General features: G+C 35.5%; 1 pseudogene across 1 annotated transcript; it reads left to right on the top strand.

The window, feature by feature from the left end:
- The first annotated feature begins 6,290 nt into the window (after positions 1–6,290).
- On the top strand, positions 6,291–12,627 carry LOC114284988 (serine/threonine-protein kinase CTR1-like; annotated as a pseudogene). The gene is made up of 8 exons (XR_014346471.1): positions 6,291–6,947; positions 7,124–7,224; positions 9,311–9,379; positions 9,622–9,739; positions 9,971–10,055; positions 10,145–10,243; positions 10,579–10,647; positions 12,329–12,627. The product of XR_014346471.1 is annotated as a serine/threonine-protein kinase CTR1-like (transcript).
- The last annotated feature ends 5,267 nt before the right edge of the window (positions 12,628–17,894 follow it).

Genomic DNA, 17,894 nt, shown 5'->3' with positions numbered 1-17,894 from the left:
AAAATTTTAAATTAAAAATAACCAATCACTGAGATGTATTTTGATACTAAAATAAATAAATAGTAAATAAATATCATTTTTTTGACTAAACAATTATAGAATTTATACTACAAAAAATAAAAATAAAAAAGCACTGATAGAATACTTACGGTAAAAGAAAGGTGGTGTTGTGTCACGACCCAAACCCGCCCCTATGGGTTTAGCATCATAATCGGCCAGTAATCCTAGGATTAGCGAAGGCCTCTGAGACAAAATAATATAATATTAGGGGCTAGCGGAAGCAAATAACAAATATACAACATCTATTGAGCTGTGCAGACTTATATGAGACAGAAATTTTTTTAAATTTTTATATACATATCCACACATCATCCTTATGTCATCATATATATATATATATATTAGACAAAAAGGGACTTAGCCCTATTTACAAAATAAACAAAGACTTGTTTAAACAAACAAGAAAACAAAACTTGTACTTTAATCACATGGTCATAATCGCTTGTCATATCTGGAACCTCTACAGGAGGCACATAGGTTGGCTGACAAAAACAGATTCCAAGCACACACCTCTAAGCTTGGTCACGCGCTATAGACGGCCCGAACGTCCCTGCTTCACGTGCGAAGGCGCGAAATCCGTTTTGTTCTTTAAGCTACTACAGTTCGGACTCAATGTCATGGTTCTGAATCTAATCTCAGAAAGTGCAATGCAAGACCGATAAATCACCAAAGAGTCCAAATCCGGCAAATCGTTTTGAAAAACTGATTTTTATAAAGAAGTGCCAAACATGGACTGCTTTGCCAGATACAGAGTCACCACCTAAATGTTTTATTTTGAGAAATTTAGAAAACCCTAACTTGTGCCTAAGGCCACGTGTCCGTCATCACCAAAGTTGCCTTGGCTCGGGAACTTGGGTACGAGAGGGGAAGGTCATGCAATGAGCACCCCCGCTCGCCCGATCAAAGATCGGCCTTTACTAACATGATATTTTGTTTTTGAAAACACATGTGTTCTTATTTCGGTTTATTAGCTAGAATTACTATGTGATGTACACAGCATACAAGTATAGACTAGATCGCCTAAGTTGGAACAAAATATCTCATGTTTGTTTGTTTGAAAATGGTTTGAAGATGATACTCGCAAGTAGGCTAAGACGTGGATTTTTCATCCTCAAGTGGGCTTAGAAAACATGATTTTGCCACCTCAAGTGGTCTTAAAACTCGCATTTCGATGAATTGTTCCAATTCAAGCAATCCAACATTCATCCACAGGCATTCATGCAGTTATATCAATTAAGCAAATAGCCTCATGGCAAGCATGCTATCATGGCAGTCACTTACACTTATGTAAGGATGCTAAAGCATAAACACTTACAGTGTACTCCGAGCCAAAACAAAAGCTAGTTAGTAATCAATGCATGATCCTAGCTATGTTAACAATGCCTAATGCAACACATGCAAAATGCAACTGAGATAGGCTCGACTATTCTAAGATGGCATATGAAATGCAACACTTGATAACATGTATTCAAATCGATATTAAAACACAATGCAGTTAGTATGATGCACCAAGCCCGGTGCATGCAATACAAATGAATGGATGCAAAGATGCGAGCATAGAAATGCTAATTGAAACATGACCTAGAACTAACCATCGTAAGCGGTTAAGTAAAAGGAAAAAAGATGTGGGGTTGGAAGACATTCACACACTCACACACACTTATTACAAAATTTGCCCTCTCGACGGAGGGTCCGAATGAATAATACAAGCTAGCTACGCTAAGCTATTCTAACTAATCTAATAATCTAATTAGGCTAATTATTACATAATCAAATTGAATATTAGCTAAGCTAAGCTAATTAAGAATTTACAACGATGAATTAAATTAGCTAACACATTAACTAATTAATTACAAATTAACTAACTATACAAAGCATTTAAAACGGCCTCGAGAAGAGGGGCATAGGCATGCTTGATCGACTTCGCTCGGAAATCCATTGTCATGCCTCATGTTGCCTCTTTTTGCACTGTTCTGCACCTCTGAAAATTATGCCAACTTCTGTGATGCTTCTGACCTACCTCATGGACATTTTGAGAGGTCATCGGCCAAAAGGGGTGGCCATCGGCCAATGGATAATGGTCATCGACCAATTTTGAGACTATCGGCCAATTGTTGTTAGCCGATCGGCACACTAGATTGCCGATCGGCCATCTCTTCCTGCAAACTCTCCTTTTTGCTGCAACAGAGCACAAACAGAGGCATGGCAATGTATTTGCAAGAAAATATGTATGCAACCACACCCCTTATCATGTTTGAAGCTCAAAGGAGTGTAGTGCTCGACTCTTGAGCCATCAATCACGCATTTCGATGCATGATGGCCAAAGAGGCCAAGTTGCACAAGTCAATGGCAAATGAATGCACAAAAACACATAAATGCATTAACCTCTATCATGCTTGATCAAGAGGGTCGGCGACCGAGAAATGAGGCACGTTTCATCACTTCAAGTATGAAACATCCCTTATTCATCTGTTTGGACTAACACCTTATCCCAAACACAATGCAATGAAAGACATGCACACACAATGCAATGCAACAAGTATGCAAAAATCATGTAATGCAATAAGCATGCAACAACATGCAATGCACCAACATCGACTTAGTAATGCTAATGGCATGTGAACACTGTAATGCAACATGATTAACTCATCAAAGCCAATGGCATGCCAACTCAATGCAATGCAACCTAAGCATGCAAACAAAGCTAATACAACATGAGCATGCCAACAACCATGCAAACAACATGCAAGATAGACTTAAACTGGATATGGACAGACCTCAGCCATGTCCAAAACAATGGCCATAAACACCAAAACTAAGGCACCAAAAGGCAAAACATGCATGCACACATATTGGTCCATAAGCTAGGCAACAATGCACAACCCTTAGAGGCACTCAAAGGGTGAAAGAAGTGGGAGCATGTCAAGTTTATATGCTCTAAAATGTCATGGTAGATGATGCCAAATCATGTACATGTCGCAAATGAAACATGCTAGGAGGCTCAAAGCTTGAAACTAGCATAGGCACTTACACTATAGCTATGCAATGCATGAAGCATATGGCCAATACAACCCAAAACATTCCTAGAGCATGCCAAAACAATGACAAAATATGCATAGAGAAAAGCCAAAAGAAGCCAGCATGAAGGGTCAAAACATGGAGTATGCAAGGCCAATAAGGAGGTTTACACTACACCTACCAAAGCCAAGTATGAGATGACTTAACCAACAAAAATCAGAGTTATGGCATGTCAAACTAACACCAAAAATGGGCTAATACCAAGTCAACACATGCTAGAATAACAAGCTCACTCATTAAGCATGCAAGACTAGTAAAGGGGACTTACACTACAAGTGTAAGAAGCAAATGAGGATGCTCTAACCAAGTAAAAATAGAGCTATATCATGGAAAAATAGGACCATATACACACTGAAATAGTGACCCAAAATCCTAGGCAAAATGGCATACACATATGCTCATTCTTAAGGCATAAAGAACCAAGCCTTCAAAGCATTGAAAGAGTCACAAACGTGAGGGAATGGCAATGAAACATGCTCTGAAATATCATTCCAAATGATGCTAAATCATGCAAATATCCCAAGCAATGCATGCTAGTGGACTTAATGCACAAAGCTAACAAGCTAGAATGAACCATAGCTATACAAATCATGGCATGCATGACCAAAACAACAAAAATCAGAGCTTAAGCATGCTAAACCATGGCCAAAAGCTTCTTAGAGTTAAGCTAAAATCATGCTAGAATGACATGTTAAAGCATGATACACATTAGGCTAATTCATGGAATTGTACTACAAGTGCATGGAACATGCAAGGGCCAACCAAACCAAACCTTAACAGAGGTATGACATGGAAAAAAATCACCAAAAACATGCTGAAATAGAATCAAATCATGCTAGAGAGGCATGTTACTTCATGAAGCATACAAGACTAGTTTGTGAGAAATACACTACAAGTGTATAAACCATGCAAGGAGTGAGTCCACCAATCAAAATTAGAGTTATAACATGTCAAAATAGCACCAAAAACATGCTTGAATTAATCTAATTCAAACCGCAAAAGCATGCTACTTTGTAAGGCTAACAAGGCTAGCAAAGAGGATTTACACTACAAGTGCAATAAGCATGCAAGAGGTGACCAAGACAGCCAAAAATAAAGTAATGGAAGGTCTGATAAGTCACAAAAATGAGCCTAAACAAAGGAGGTTTAGAAGTAAAAACACATGCTCATTTGGTTGGCCATCAACACTAGCAAGCAAGACAAGAGGAGAGGGGACCAACCTCACTTATTTGGGCCCTCAAAACAGGGTTTTTACCATTGAAAATTCTCTGGAATTCAGTGGTTCTAAGGCCAAAAAGAAGTTGTTTGAAAAGTTTGAAAGTTAGCTCACAAGGCCTTACAAGCCAAGGAGCAAAAGGGAGGACAACCCCCTAGCCAACCAAGGCACAAACCAAGACTTTTAGGACTGAAAAACAGAGGGAAAAATAGAGGTTTTTTTAGTTCAACACCATAGTGTGAAAAGATGGTCAAGCAAGTGTGTAAAACAAGCTTAAAGGGAGGGAGATCTTACCCTTGATGTACAGCTGCAAAACCAGCCCAAAATCTGAGCCAAAACACCTTTTGGAGCTCAAACAAAGTCCCAAGTAAGCTTCAAGCAACCTTAACCCATAGATGGACCACTTTCACCAAGGATGTTTAGGCAAAAAGAGAGGTATTTCTCTACTTGCATGCACAAAAGGCAAGAAGGAGAGGCTTTAGAGAGAGAGGCAGAGATCAAGCCCTGAAAATTGTAGAGAGAGAGGGAGTTTTAGTGAGAGAAGCTCTCAAAACTTGCTTAAGAAGTTCTAACTCCTTGAAAATGAGATATAAGGTTCTCATATATAGCAAAATATCAAGTTTGGTCGAAATATCTAAGCTAGGGACAGCTGGAGCTTGCTGGAAATAGCTGGAGATGAAATATCTTCAAAAAATATGAGTTTGGGTCACTCTTGGCCGATCGGCCATCTTTTTTGTCGATCTACTACTTATCTGTTACTTTTTTGGCCGATCGGCCAACAAAATCTGCTTTTCAGGCCCAACTTCAAATGGGCATAACTCCTTCATATGAACTCATTTTTAGGTCATTCTTGTGTCCAAATTGAAGCCCCAGAAGTAAGATTTCAAATGGTGGAAACCTTGCATAAAAATTCTAACTGTGAAAAAAGTTATGCCTCTTTTAGTGAAGACTGCTCAGTTTCAGCTCAACTGGAATGATACCCAACTTCAACCAATCATATCTCCCCCATCCGGACTCGGCTTTGGGAGATTATTGAGTAAAAAATGAAGCTCCGGAAGTCTTATTTCCAACGGTGGTGGACTCATAGCTTAAATCCAATGGTGCAACCAGATAGGCCTGATTTAGCGAGGGCCGCCCGACTCTCTCTTAGCGATTCATACCCAACTTCTTCCTCAACTAGGTTTCTTCCCTTCACTCCTTTTTTCTTCAACTCCAAACCCCTAAACAAGGTGTTTTGAAAGATTTTTCAAAGATTTCATCTCTCTTTCATTCATTTCCACTTTGTCCTTGCTCGGTTTACCGAAAAGCGCAACATTTGACAAAATGTGAGCCTTGGAACATCGCAGAAACCTTTTTCAAAATATTTTGAAAGAAAGGAGTTTAAGATCTAAAATATTTTTGGTCCAAAAATGGGATGTGTGGTTTGGATTTGACTCTCTCCTTGCCTGAGAAATCGAATCTTTGCACTGCACACCTTTTATCACCAAGTAAACCATCAGTAACGCTCAAGTCTTAAGGGCGGTCAAAAATGAGGTGTCTACACGCGCCTGATCACCTACATATATAAATAATATAGTGAGCTGGAACCCAGTGAATAATAACAAAATAAAGCGTTTCAATGAATGATGTCCATCACAGAGTTAGAAATCAAAGTTTATATCAGAAACATATTCTTATCAGAAACAGAGTCTTATGCATATTCAGATTTCAAATCAGAAATAGATTCATATACATGTTCATATTCATATTTTGCATAAGATCGTACGTTGTACACCCATTAGCTATCATATCAACTTGGTCCTGAGACCCACATGTATAGTCGGTGCCACTACAAGAAAAGTGGTCTATAACGGCGCTTGAATCAAGACGTTTTAAAAAATGTTGTGGTATACCTCAATAGTCAACATGTTTTTCAAGGCGTGATGCTTGTTGATGGTCTCAATGAGCCAAGTCTGTTTAACTTAACAGACACTTAACCCATTCCAATTACAAAAGTAACACACAATCTCTCTCATAAGCTGCTATTCTCTCTCGCGATTAATATCGATCTCTCTCACCCTAGCTGTTCATCGAACTCGATCTCTCTCTCTCACACACAAATCGCAGATCCGAAATCAAAAAAGAAAGTCGATCTAATCTGATCAAAATCCGAACTCGATCTGATCTGATCTCTCTTGCATTTTTTTAGATCTGATCTCTCTCTCACAAATCGCAGATCCGAAATTGAAAAAGGAAGTCGTTTTTATTTTGTTTTTCATTAACAAGTGTTAATCGGTGTTTGATTTCTTTGTAGGTGGTGATGAAGTGTAGAGATCTGTTACATGAACTTGTAAAGGAAGAGATATAGAAGAAGGATTCGAGTACGAAGGAGTGGAAGATCGCGATGGAGAGAAGCTTCAATCGCATGGACAATGAGGTGATTGCATGGAACGAAGCGTTCTGTGAGCCGAGAAATATCGATTTGAAGGATCTGAGTGAGAAGAAGCAGAGCTTCCAGCGGAACGTGGTGTCGCTGGCGGTGGAGCTCAAGGAGGTTTGAAGCCGTCTCACTTCACAGGAGCAGTCATTTGCTCTCCAAACCCTAACAAGACAGGCATGTGAATTTGTATATTTGTTTATATGTTTCTATGTATATTTGTTTGCATCTGTGTGTACTTTGGAAATAAAATCATTTCATTTCACCTTTTTGTTCTTCTTTGTAAAGTGATGTTCTTTGTGGGACCTTCTCTAATTTTGTGTATTTTTTGTTTTTGTTTTTTTCCTAGGCAGAGGCCAAAGCTAAGAAGATAGAGGAGGAGATGTATAGATTGCAGAAGAGCTTAGAGGAGAGAAATGGGCTGCTTCAAGCATCAGCATCTACTATTGGGAAGGTATGATTTCGCTATGTTTTCTTTTTATGCACTTGATTGCATAGCTTTCTCTTGATTTTTATTAAAGTGTATATATATATATATATATTGAATTTGGTTATTAATTCCATGATTGGGCTTTGGTTGATTTTGCATGAGTTTATGTGGTTGATTTGTGTGTGTTTCCAGCATCTTGTTGTTTGAGGCTTCAACTTGCCGGACTCATCTGGTCCTCATCTTTTTGGCTTTTCTTGTTTGTTTTCTGGCTGAGTGAGAATATTATAAGAATCATGAGATTCAAGATTAGATATTATTGTTTCTCTTTGTGGTTTGATTAGTTCAATAACTGTGACTTTATTTATTGGGTAAAGTTGGGAAAATAAAGAATTAATCATAAAATTAATTCTATATATTTTTTTTATACATGATTATTTGAGACTGTTTGATATGATAGAATAAAAATGATTATACATGATTTATATTTTTTTATAACTGATTTAAGACTGTTCTATATATTTTTTTATACATGATTTAAGACTGTTTGATATGATAGAATAAAAATGGTTCTGTTTGGTACAATAGAATAAAAATGATTAGAATGCGATGCATATGGGAAAGGGAATAATCATTCTCATTTAAGGGCTTCTGGTCAGTGCTCACCAGACAATAACAAGAGAGTTCAAGCTTTCACGAAACACTTCTTGAAAGACAATAAGGAAATTTCTAATTTTGTAGGTACATATGTTATAATCCCACATTGGTTAAGAAAAGATTTTAAAATAGCCTTTGGAACATCATACCAAAATAACATCCCACATTACTTACATGACAAGGATAATATATATTAGGTGTTTCTCTCTTTTTTACTTACTTTTTATTTTGAATTGAGGAAGATTTCATCAAACCGTACAAATAATAACAAACACAAATTTCTCAGCTTAGCAATCAATATCAACTACCAACATAAAAAAGAGAAAATAGCCCATAATGAGAAAAAACAAACTCAGGATTCTTTTGGAAAGTGATTTTTTTTAGTAATTTTTTGACTAAATTATGAAGTGGAAATATATAAAGTGTTTTAAAATGATTTTGACTTTTTATGAAAAAATATATACCAAATTAAAAGAAATTTTGACTTTTTTTTTCAAAATTATATATATATATATATATATGACTTTTTAGTACCTACTAATTTTTAGAGTGGTATTACGTCTCCCAACATATCACTCTCATTTTGAGAGCCTCTAATTGAGCACGCTTCAATTCACCCCCATTGATATGGAATGGATCATATAAAAGAAAAATTCACATTTCTCATTCTCCTCTCTCTAAAAAAATACTACATCCCTCAATATATCACTTCTAATAAATAAAATAAAAAAAAATCAATCATGCTCCAGCATCGGTGTATAGTTTTAAGTTTTAAATGAGCTTTTGATTATTGACTTTGTATTTGGTGTTTTAGTTTTGAGATTGTTTATTTATTTGGTGTTTGGTTGGAGTGAGATTTGATTATTATTTTGTATTTGAGTTTTTGGATTGGAATAAAATTTGATTATTGATTTGGTGTTCATATGGTATTTGATTTTTTTTTGGTTTGGGAATTCCTTCAAGCGCAGGGATCAGATTGGATAAAATGTGAGTGCCCAATTTTTCGTAACCAGGCTTTGTTCAAATTGACATCATCAATGCTATTGAGGGCGTAGAAGCGTTTAGACATGCGCTCTTAATGCATTTCTACATCTTTCCTCTTGAAAGAACAACGTTTCATGTTGAGATATTCTTCTCTGGCTTGAGAGGTGTAAGGATCCCAAGCACCTAGAAATTCAGTATGAATGTGTGCAGTAAGGGCATCGACATTAGGAGTTTGTCTGATTGGCACAATGAGAAAGCGATTAATAGTGTGATGGAACTGTTGCTTACAAAATCAAATTGACTCTCTGTTGTTTATGGTTTAGTAATTTATCAGGTACAATAAAAGTGAGTAATGGATATTATTGAGTCCTATTGAGAAACTCCAGACAGAAATTCTGTCCAAATTTGGTATTGGTCATGATTGTTGCACCGTATTCACTCTTCCTTAAGAAAAATATATTGCATGCTACAGGATGTTGCAGTCAAGGTTCTAACAGTCCAAGATTTTTGTGATGATCAGTTGAAGGAATTCTTGAGGGAGGTATGTATTTAGTAGATTGAACACTCCTCTGCTTCCCAAGACACTATTAAGAGTATCTGCTCTGTTATTAGATAGGTGTTGATTGAATTAGAACTTCCATCTGAAGTGCTAGATTTGTGCATGTGGTTTCATGTATTAACATATTTTTTGAGCCATAAATTGAATCCATTTATTTTCAAAACGCAAGTGTTCAGTGCCTTTCTTGTTTATCTGTGGCTTAAGTTGTAGTTGACTTTTTTTAGGTTGCGATAATGAAGCGTGTTCGTCATCCTAATGTTGTGCTCATCCTAATGTTGTGCTCTTCATGGGTGCGGTTACACAACGGCCACATTTGTCAATCGTGACAGAATATCTACCAAGGTAAAGACATTTTTTAGTTCCTAATGCATTGTCCCGCAGTCTTGATGGCTGTGCCACTGCCATCCTTCTCACATGGGTTGGTACTGCAACGAGAGAAGGGTTACTGGACGCAGTCAAAATTGTTGTGAATTTAGCAATTTGCTTCCTGAATTATTTTATTATTTGAACTACTTCTATCTAAAGCAAGTGATGGAAGGCTAACTTTGCACAAATCCTGATTTTGTGGAACAGGGGTAGTCTATACCGCCTCATCCATAGGGCAGATGCTGGTGAAGTTTTGGACCAAATGAGGCGCTTACGCATGGCTCTGGATGTGGTTTGTAGTGGGCTTTACTGTCATGAACCTTTTTTTATTGTTAACACTTGCTGTTGTATTATTAATTTATGATATTGCACTCGATGCAGGCCAAGGGTATTAACTATCTTCATTGTCTTAGCCCTCCGGTAGTTCACTGGGATCTTAAATCTCCAAATCTGTTGGTTGATAAAAATTGCACGGTGAAGGTACATCTATGAATGTTATTATCTTTTCCCTGTTGCTAGTCAAACAACAAACTCAAGCTTTATCTTATACATTGTGCCTGTTTGGTGCAGCTTAAAAGCTGCTTATTTCAGCTTTCAGCTTAATTTAAGTTATTTTGATGTGTTTGGTTTAACTTAACAATGCAGCTTATAGCTTTTTATAAGTCAGAAATCAGCTTATTCTTTGAGTGGGGCAGGAGATGCTTAATTTATAAGTCAGAAATCAGCTCATGTTCATAGTTATAAGTTATAAGCTGTTTCGGCATAAGCTATAAGCACTTTCCAACAGCTCTACCAAACAGGGCCATTATGCTCAGGTATGTGATTTTGGGTTGTCCAGATTCAAAGCAAACACTTTCATATCTTCAAAATCTGTTGCTGGAACAGTAAGTCTCTCTCTCTCTCTTTCTCTCTGAGCATAAAGTTATATTATTGGACCAGAACATAAAATAAAACTTACTGATGAGAATGCTAGTTATGCCTATTGACTTGAGCTGAACCTCCATCCCAAACTCTGTATTTAGGTGTCCTGATTCTTGATTCATGAGCAAATTTCTACATGCTTCTGATGCTAAATTGAAAAAGTGCTACATAAGCAATCAAATCCACTAAGCAACTTCATGATAATAGGGGCATTAACAAATATTTAGACCATATTTGGTGAGAATTGTTCCTAAGCTAGTCCAATAGTAATGGGAGCGTCATGCTATCTCAAAGGTCACGAGCAAATTAAAATTGCTTCCCGACATTCAAGCCAAGTGTTTCTGGAAATTGTAAGAAAGTCTGATGTTGAGTACTATAGCCCTTATGGTAAGCTGGCCAATTAATCTTTCTTCACTCACCTAATTATAGCAATCAATCATATAGATATCGTGGATGCTCTCTGGTTGATGCTCTAGTTATGGACTTGTTCATGACCAAAAAAGAAAGTTTTCCCTAACAACCTCTTTATTAATTATGTTTTTCCCTAGTTATTCTTTCAATTATCAAAGACATGCAGGAGCTCAAAGATTTTGCTAAAAGTCAAGGTGTTGTAGAATCTGAAGAATTGACCCACTGGGACATTAATTTCTGGAGTGAGAGACTTCGAGAGTCAAGTTATAACTTAAATGAGGTAGGCCCTCTCTCAATATGTCTTATAGTAGTAACACGAATATCAAGTGAATTGCAAAAGGGGAATAAACTCCACAGGCCCTCTCTTAACACTTCCTTTATGTGCATTCGAATGTGCACATTTTAACTACCTATTATACCATACAATAAATTGGATTTAAAAGAGTAACATGTTTCACTTTAGACATGGAGATATAAGCATGTGGAACTTTTTAGTTGTTAAAAGTCTTCTACTCGGGGGTATGATCTGACTTTTGATTCTGGTAATTTAAGACGATCGGCCGGGTGGATAACAGGCTTATTGATGGAGCAAGTAATGATGCTTAACTTAAATAAGTGTAAACCAAGCACTCTTGCAACAAATCTGGCCATTTTCTGGGTGTGTTTTGTTTTAAGAAGCCTTCATAGGCTTTGGAAAGCATATACAAATGTAGGTGAAACTCTTTTGGGAGGCAGTAACAAATGGACCTGTATGGATCTGTATGTTTTTGTAACACCTTATAGGATTACCTGGGATTATTATTTCTTTGCCTGAGACCATACTTTGAAATTTGAATCTTGGGAGGAAGAAGCAGAGCTGGAATATGTATTATTGTGTTCATCATTTTTCTTTTTATTCTTCTATAGAAATCTGTCATAAAACGTTGGCTCAGAAGCCTTCTGGTTTGATTGGATTTGGTGATATGGTTCTATTATGGTCATTGCTTTGAAATTATAATGGTTTCATTACATAGGTAACATGTGGATAGTGTGTTGAACTATCTGTATTTATGTGATGAACGTGAAGTTTGAATGTGGTGCTTGCAAATGGAGGTGAGAGTTTTGAATCTGGCTTGCGATTGATGTGCTAACTTTATTATTGACAATGATTATAATTTGCTAACTTTATTTTTTTTTTTTGGGTTAGTTTCTTTATTTTTTTTATGACTGATTCCAGTGTTTTTTTTTTAATAGGAGCATTGGCCAGCTTGTTCCTTGAAATAAGCATTGGCCCATGAATGAGTTATCCAATATTTTGATGGTTTTGTAACATTTTTTGGGGTATGGTTTGTGGTTAAATATAAATAGGTAGGAAATATTACAATTTTTCTTCTATTGTTTGTCAAATGTAAAATTTTAGCAATCTGGAAGAGGATGGAAGAGGAATTAAACTTGTTTGGTTTATTTTTAGTTTATGTGTTTTTGTATAGAATCCTTGACTTTTAGATTTGACCTTATTTAGCTAATAGTGCAATTTGACAATTGAATTCTTACTTTGCTGCTTTTTTTTTTTTTTTTTTTTTTTGAAGCAATATTTTATAGATTTAGTGAGTTCAAATGAAATTTATTTATAATTTTTCTTTCTATAAATAGCAGCGTTATTTTTTTTTTTAAATAAGGAGAAAAGATGGCATTTTTGAAAAAACGTCATTAAATGTCGTCATATGATGTCAGCGTCTAACTGTAACGGAAAAGATGGCGTTTCTTCAAAAACGTCACTAAATGTCGTCATATGACGTCAGTGTTTAACTATAACGGTTTTTACATAACAGATGTTTGAAATTTTACGGCGTTTTAAAAAGCGCCGGCTAAAGTCATTAGTGACGTTTAATAAACATCATATACCTAAGACTGCAGCCGTATCCTCAACGCAAATTATAAACGTCACTGTATCCTTTAACGGCGTTTCTAAGGCTTATAGTGGCGTTTTTTAAACGTCGCTAATGCCAAAAATTCCTGCAGTGTACTGACGACCATAAAGGTCTTCATCTTGCACGCAGGTAGCCATGGTATTGTTACCCCTAGGCAAGGGCCACGTGAATATAGGCCTCGGTATTGTTACTCCTGGGCAAGGGCCACGTGAATATAGACCTCGGTATTGTTACCTTTGAGCAAGGGCCACGTGAATATAGGGCTCAGTATTGTTACCCCCGGGCAAGGGCCACGTGAATATAGGCCTCAGTATTGTTTCCCCCACGCAAGGGCCATGTGAATATAGGCCTCGGTATTGTTACCCTCGGGCGAGGGCCACGTGAACTATGAATGCCACAAATACATTTCAGAAAAATGGACACTCATTCATGATTCACAAACAACATTCCAAATAGCAGTTCAGAAAACAGATCTTATTACATCATACAGAAAATAAATAAAGTTAAACATAGCTTCACTAAGTTATTACTCACAGATAGCTCCGCTAGAAGATCAGATAATGCAGACAAATCAGATAGATCAGGCAAACGATAGCGCATGACCTACACAAACACATAACATATACACATTGAAACACAATATTAATTCCTTGATCAGACTTGACTTTTCTTGTATTCTAACTAAATAATCCAAAGGTCTACTATGCTTATTCTTTCTTTATTCAAATGAATCGAGTTCTCATTTCACATCTTCTTTCATTACTAAATTATCCTTTTCTGAATAAACCAATTTCTTACTTGGCTTCTTAATCAATTATTACTAAGTCAATGACTTATTCTTTAACCAACTAATTTATGTTAATTGGTAATTTATTAATTTTGTTGAGTTATAATTCTTGCCTAAGAATGCTTGGAAGTGAAAGGGAACGGAAATCGAAATATGAAACTACTTTTCAAAATTTTCTAAAATAGGACTCTTCGCTCGAGCGCAACATTGGTCGCCCGAGCTAACCCCTTAGTCTGCAAAAATATTGGTTGCTTGCATTCTACGCTCAAGTGACAACTTCTTCGCTTGAGCGATGGTGACAAATTCTGGGTTTTCCAGAATGTTGTTTAAACTTCAAAACACATTACCAAGGCTCCAAATTCATGCATGACTCACTCGTATATGCAAAAACATTTCCAATTACATATATTTAAAGTTAATTCCACTTATACTTCAAAATTCCATGATTTTAAATCAAATTTAAACCTTGGATTTTATGTTTAAAAATCATCTTTCAATTCTTTCTTTCTTTTTATGAAACCTAAAATTGAATCTACAAGGCTCTTTCAAAAATATTTGCAAGTATGAAATTAAATCAAAATCAAACTAATTTTTTATTTTCAAATATAAATTAAAAATTATTTTCATATTTGTCCGAATTTAAATTTAATTCATCTTCTTCATATCAAGCCCAATTTCAAAGCCACAAATTCTAAAACATAAATTGATCTTCCAAAACTCTTAAACTTCATGATGCATGTACAATTGAAACTCAATTTCATGTTAAGACAACTAAATTCAAACCCAAAGTGATTACTTTCTAAATTAATTTCAAAACATGAATTTAAAGTTATAAACTTCTTAGAAAATCATTTGCATGCATGAAACATTTATCAAAATCCTACCAATTCTACATAATCAAGCTCAAACCATAATTAAAATCTTGAATTGCTCTAATTTAGATTTTTATTAATTTTCCTCATATCAAATCCAAATTTAAACTCATAAACCATGAATTAAAATCTCAAAACCTTAAAATTCCATGATGCATGTAAGGTTGAGTTTCAAATTTATGAAGAATGACAAAATCAAACTCAAACTAACTATTTTCCAAACTTATTTCCTTAATCTTAAACTTAACTCAATTTTTAACCTCAATTTAATTCATAATCATAGATGTTCCAAAATATGTTTAATTTGAGTCAAACTCTTAAATTACATTACAGGCATGGGTTAATAATCAAAATCAAAACCCAAAATAATTAATTTCCAAATAAATTTCTACAACGATGAACCTAACTTAATTCTTACTCAAAACCCAATTTCTTACAAAATTCATGAGAATGATTCCATAACTTTCTCAATTTCTGCTTTTAACTAAATTATCTACAAGAATTAGGATAAATATTTACCTATTGTTGTTGACTTCTTGAGCCTCCTTTTCAATTTTTGACTTTCTCTAACTTCCTCTGTTATTCCTTTAGTTTTTCACTTGAACTTGCTTTATTATTTCCAACAACAAGGGTTCTTTTTCAACAAAAGTGTTAGGTTTTTATTCTTGGCAATCCCGTTTGACAAAACTCCTTTCAGTTGTAATTTTATTCATGTTTTAATTCGGTGAGGCTATGAGTTTTTAGATGCGAATCCAACTTGAATTGTGCCTTCAAAGAAGTTTGTGGTGTTAATTCTTTCATGTTTGCCACTTTGAAAAATGTAAAAATGCATTTGAAGTTGCTTATCCGCTCGAGCGGAGAATGTTTGGTTTCAGAAGTTTGACCTGTCTGCAAAAGTACTTGAGTTGATACTTCCAGATCTTCTTCTTGGATATTAGGGTTTATATCTGGGGCTATTTTGCTAGCTTTCTTTGATATTTGATTGAGTATTCAACTCATGGTTTAAGAAGTATACATCAAAGGATTGTTTGTTTATTCTATACAAAAGAGAGAGTTGTTCTTCGGTGAATGCTGAAAAATTCGAGCCTGAAGCTTGGGTGGATTTTGGAGTGGCTCATCGTCATGACTCGACATCGGCATTGTGGATTCAACGTTCGGCAAGATAATTCCAAGGTGAAGACCATGGTGGAAGAGGCATATAGGAGTCGGTTCAATTCGGGCGTGGATTCGCTAGGTAATTGAAAGTACACTTGTGTAATTCCTTTTGTCTTCTTAGCGGATTGTTTTGTGGCTTTGGCTCGTGGTTTTTTTTATCACAACTGGAGCCGCTCCAATTGTGATTTTTCCACGTTAAAATTGTTGTGTCGATTTGTCTTAATTGTTTGATTGGGATTGTTTTCTACTACTTAAAATTGATACATAATCACAAATCAATATCTAGGGGATTTCTAGATTTTTGAAAAAGAATTGTGCTCTCTCTCTCTCCCTCCTTCTCTCTCTCTCTCTCTATCTGTGTGTGTTCTCTCTCTCTATCTTTTGAGTCTTAGGCAACAAAATAAATGAATGGACTCCAGCACAAGCACTAATACATATAATTGAACTCATTCACTTCTCTCACACTCTCTAGAACCCTCTTTAATATACACAAACAATGTTAATTAATTTAGTAGAATTAGATTAATCACTAATTATCTATTAACTTAATTGATCACTCCTTAATTTTACTTAATCTTGATCATAATTACATTAATAATAACTAATCACAAGTCTCACATAATTTAATTTGTCTAATTTGACTTCCATTAGAACCCAATTAATTATATTTAAATTTATCATTCTGAATCAGATTTTTAATCAAACTCCCAAAATGCTCGAAACATTAAATTAAACTTATTTTCATCCTCAATTTTCGTTTCTTCGCCAATAAATTACATACTCAATTGAATACCTCAATTGAATACCATAATAATCTTAATTTCCAATTCTCATAACTCAATTAACTCTAATTCGGACCCAATTAATCAAATCTCAATTTTATAAATCTGAATCGAATATTGAATTAAACTCCCATATAGTATGATACTCGAAATTAAAATAATTCAATTTACCATTTGTACTATCTTGAGCCATTTAGGCTTTCAATTTCTAATTCCTAAATAAATCCTCAATAGAATCATATATGAATCAATCTCCATAATTTTTCGTAAATCCCAGATTAAATTAGAATAATTGGCAATTAAATTTCAAATATCCTTAATTAATTAAGTTCTAATCATTATACATGATGGGGTTGTTACATGTTGTTAGACAACCCCTTAGTTCTAAATGCTAGTATATTTCATAATTTCTGAAATTCTTATTTTTCTACTCATATTTTCTTTTTGGGCCAAAATTCGAAGGTTTGGATGGCCCAGGAGGAACAATTATTTTCTATTCATATCTTCTCAAGTTGTTATGTACTGCCTAAAAATTAAGGAAGCAACAGGTTATCCGATAATCTTTAGCTCTAATTACAACCAAAAAATAATCCATAAAAGATGATGTATTGCCTTCACCAAAACAGGAAAAAGTCAATTGCATTTCTAATTTCTAAATTAAAAATAAGTTGTAAAAAGTCATCATGTAGGCTAGTTATAGACACTCCATTTTTGACCGCCCGTAAGGCTCGAGGGCTTTACCTGGTACACTCGATAATGAAGGTGGTGTTGTACGTGGTTTGAGGTCTCAACAAAGGGGCGATGTTTAAGCTCCAAAACAATTCCAAATCTTCCATATTCCCACTGTTTGTACCTCAGAAATCCATTTTTACACATTGTGCCACCCTATGTTGAGTCTGAAGCAAAGAGGCAGGGGATCACATTGAGGCCTGGTCGTGCCTCATTGAGAGCTGGAAGTGGCTATTTAATGTCGGTCGTGCCTTGGTAGCGAAAAACACTATTCTGGGCAGGAGCTCGCCAGCTGTCTATTTTTAAAGATATTTATGACTTCTTTTGCTCAAATTCTATAAAAACGAAGTTGTATCTTTGTTTTGAGGGTTGAAGAATTTCTAAAAAGCTTATACACCTTCTTGAGAGCTCATTCTTCTTGTGCAAGCAACCTTTGACCAAGCTTACCATCCTTAACCTATATCCATACACCATATACACCTTTACACCTTAGCCTTGAAACCTTGGTTGAGCCTTAAGCATCACAATTCAAGCTTGAGAGTGTGTTTGGACTTAGTTTGATTC

This window comes from Camellia sinensis, chromosome 12 (assembly GCF_055761805.1).
Source record: "Camellia sinensis isolate YWXY chromosome 12, ASM5576180v1, whole genome shotgun sequence".
Classification (NCBI taxonomy): domain Eukaryota; kingdom Viridiplantae; phylum Streptophyta; class Magnoliopsida; order Ericales; family Theaceae; genus Camellia; species Camellia sinensis.
Note: the sequence above shows the minus strand (reverse complement) of the source record. Positions and strands in the feature narration are given on the sequence as shown.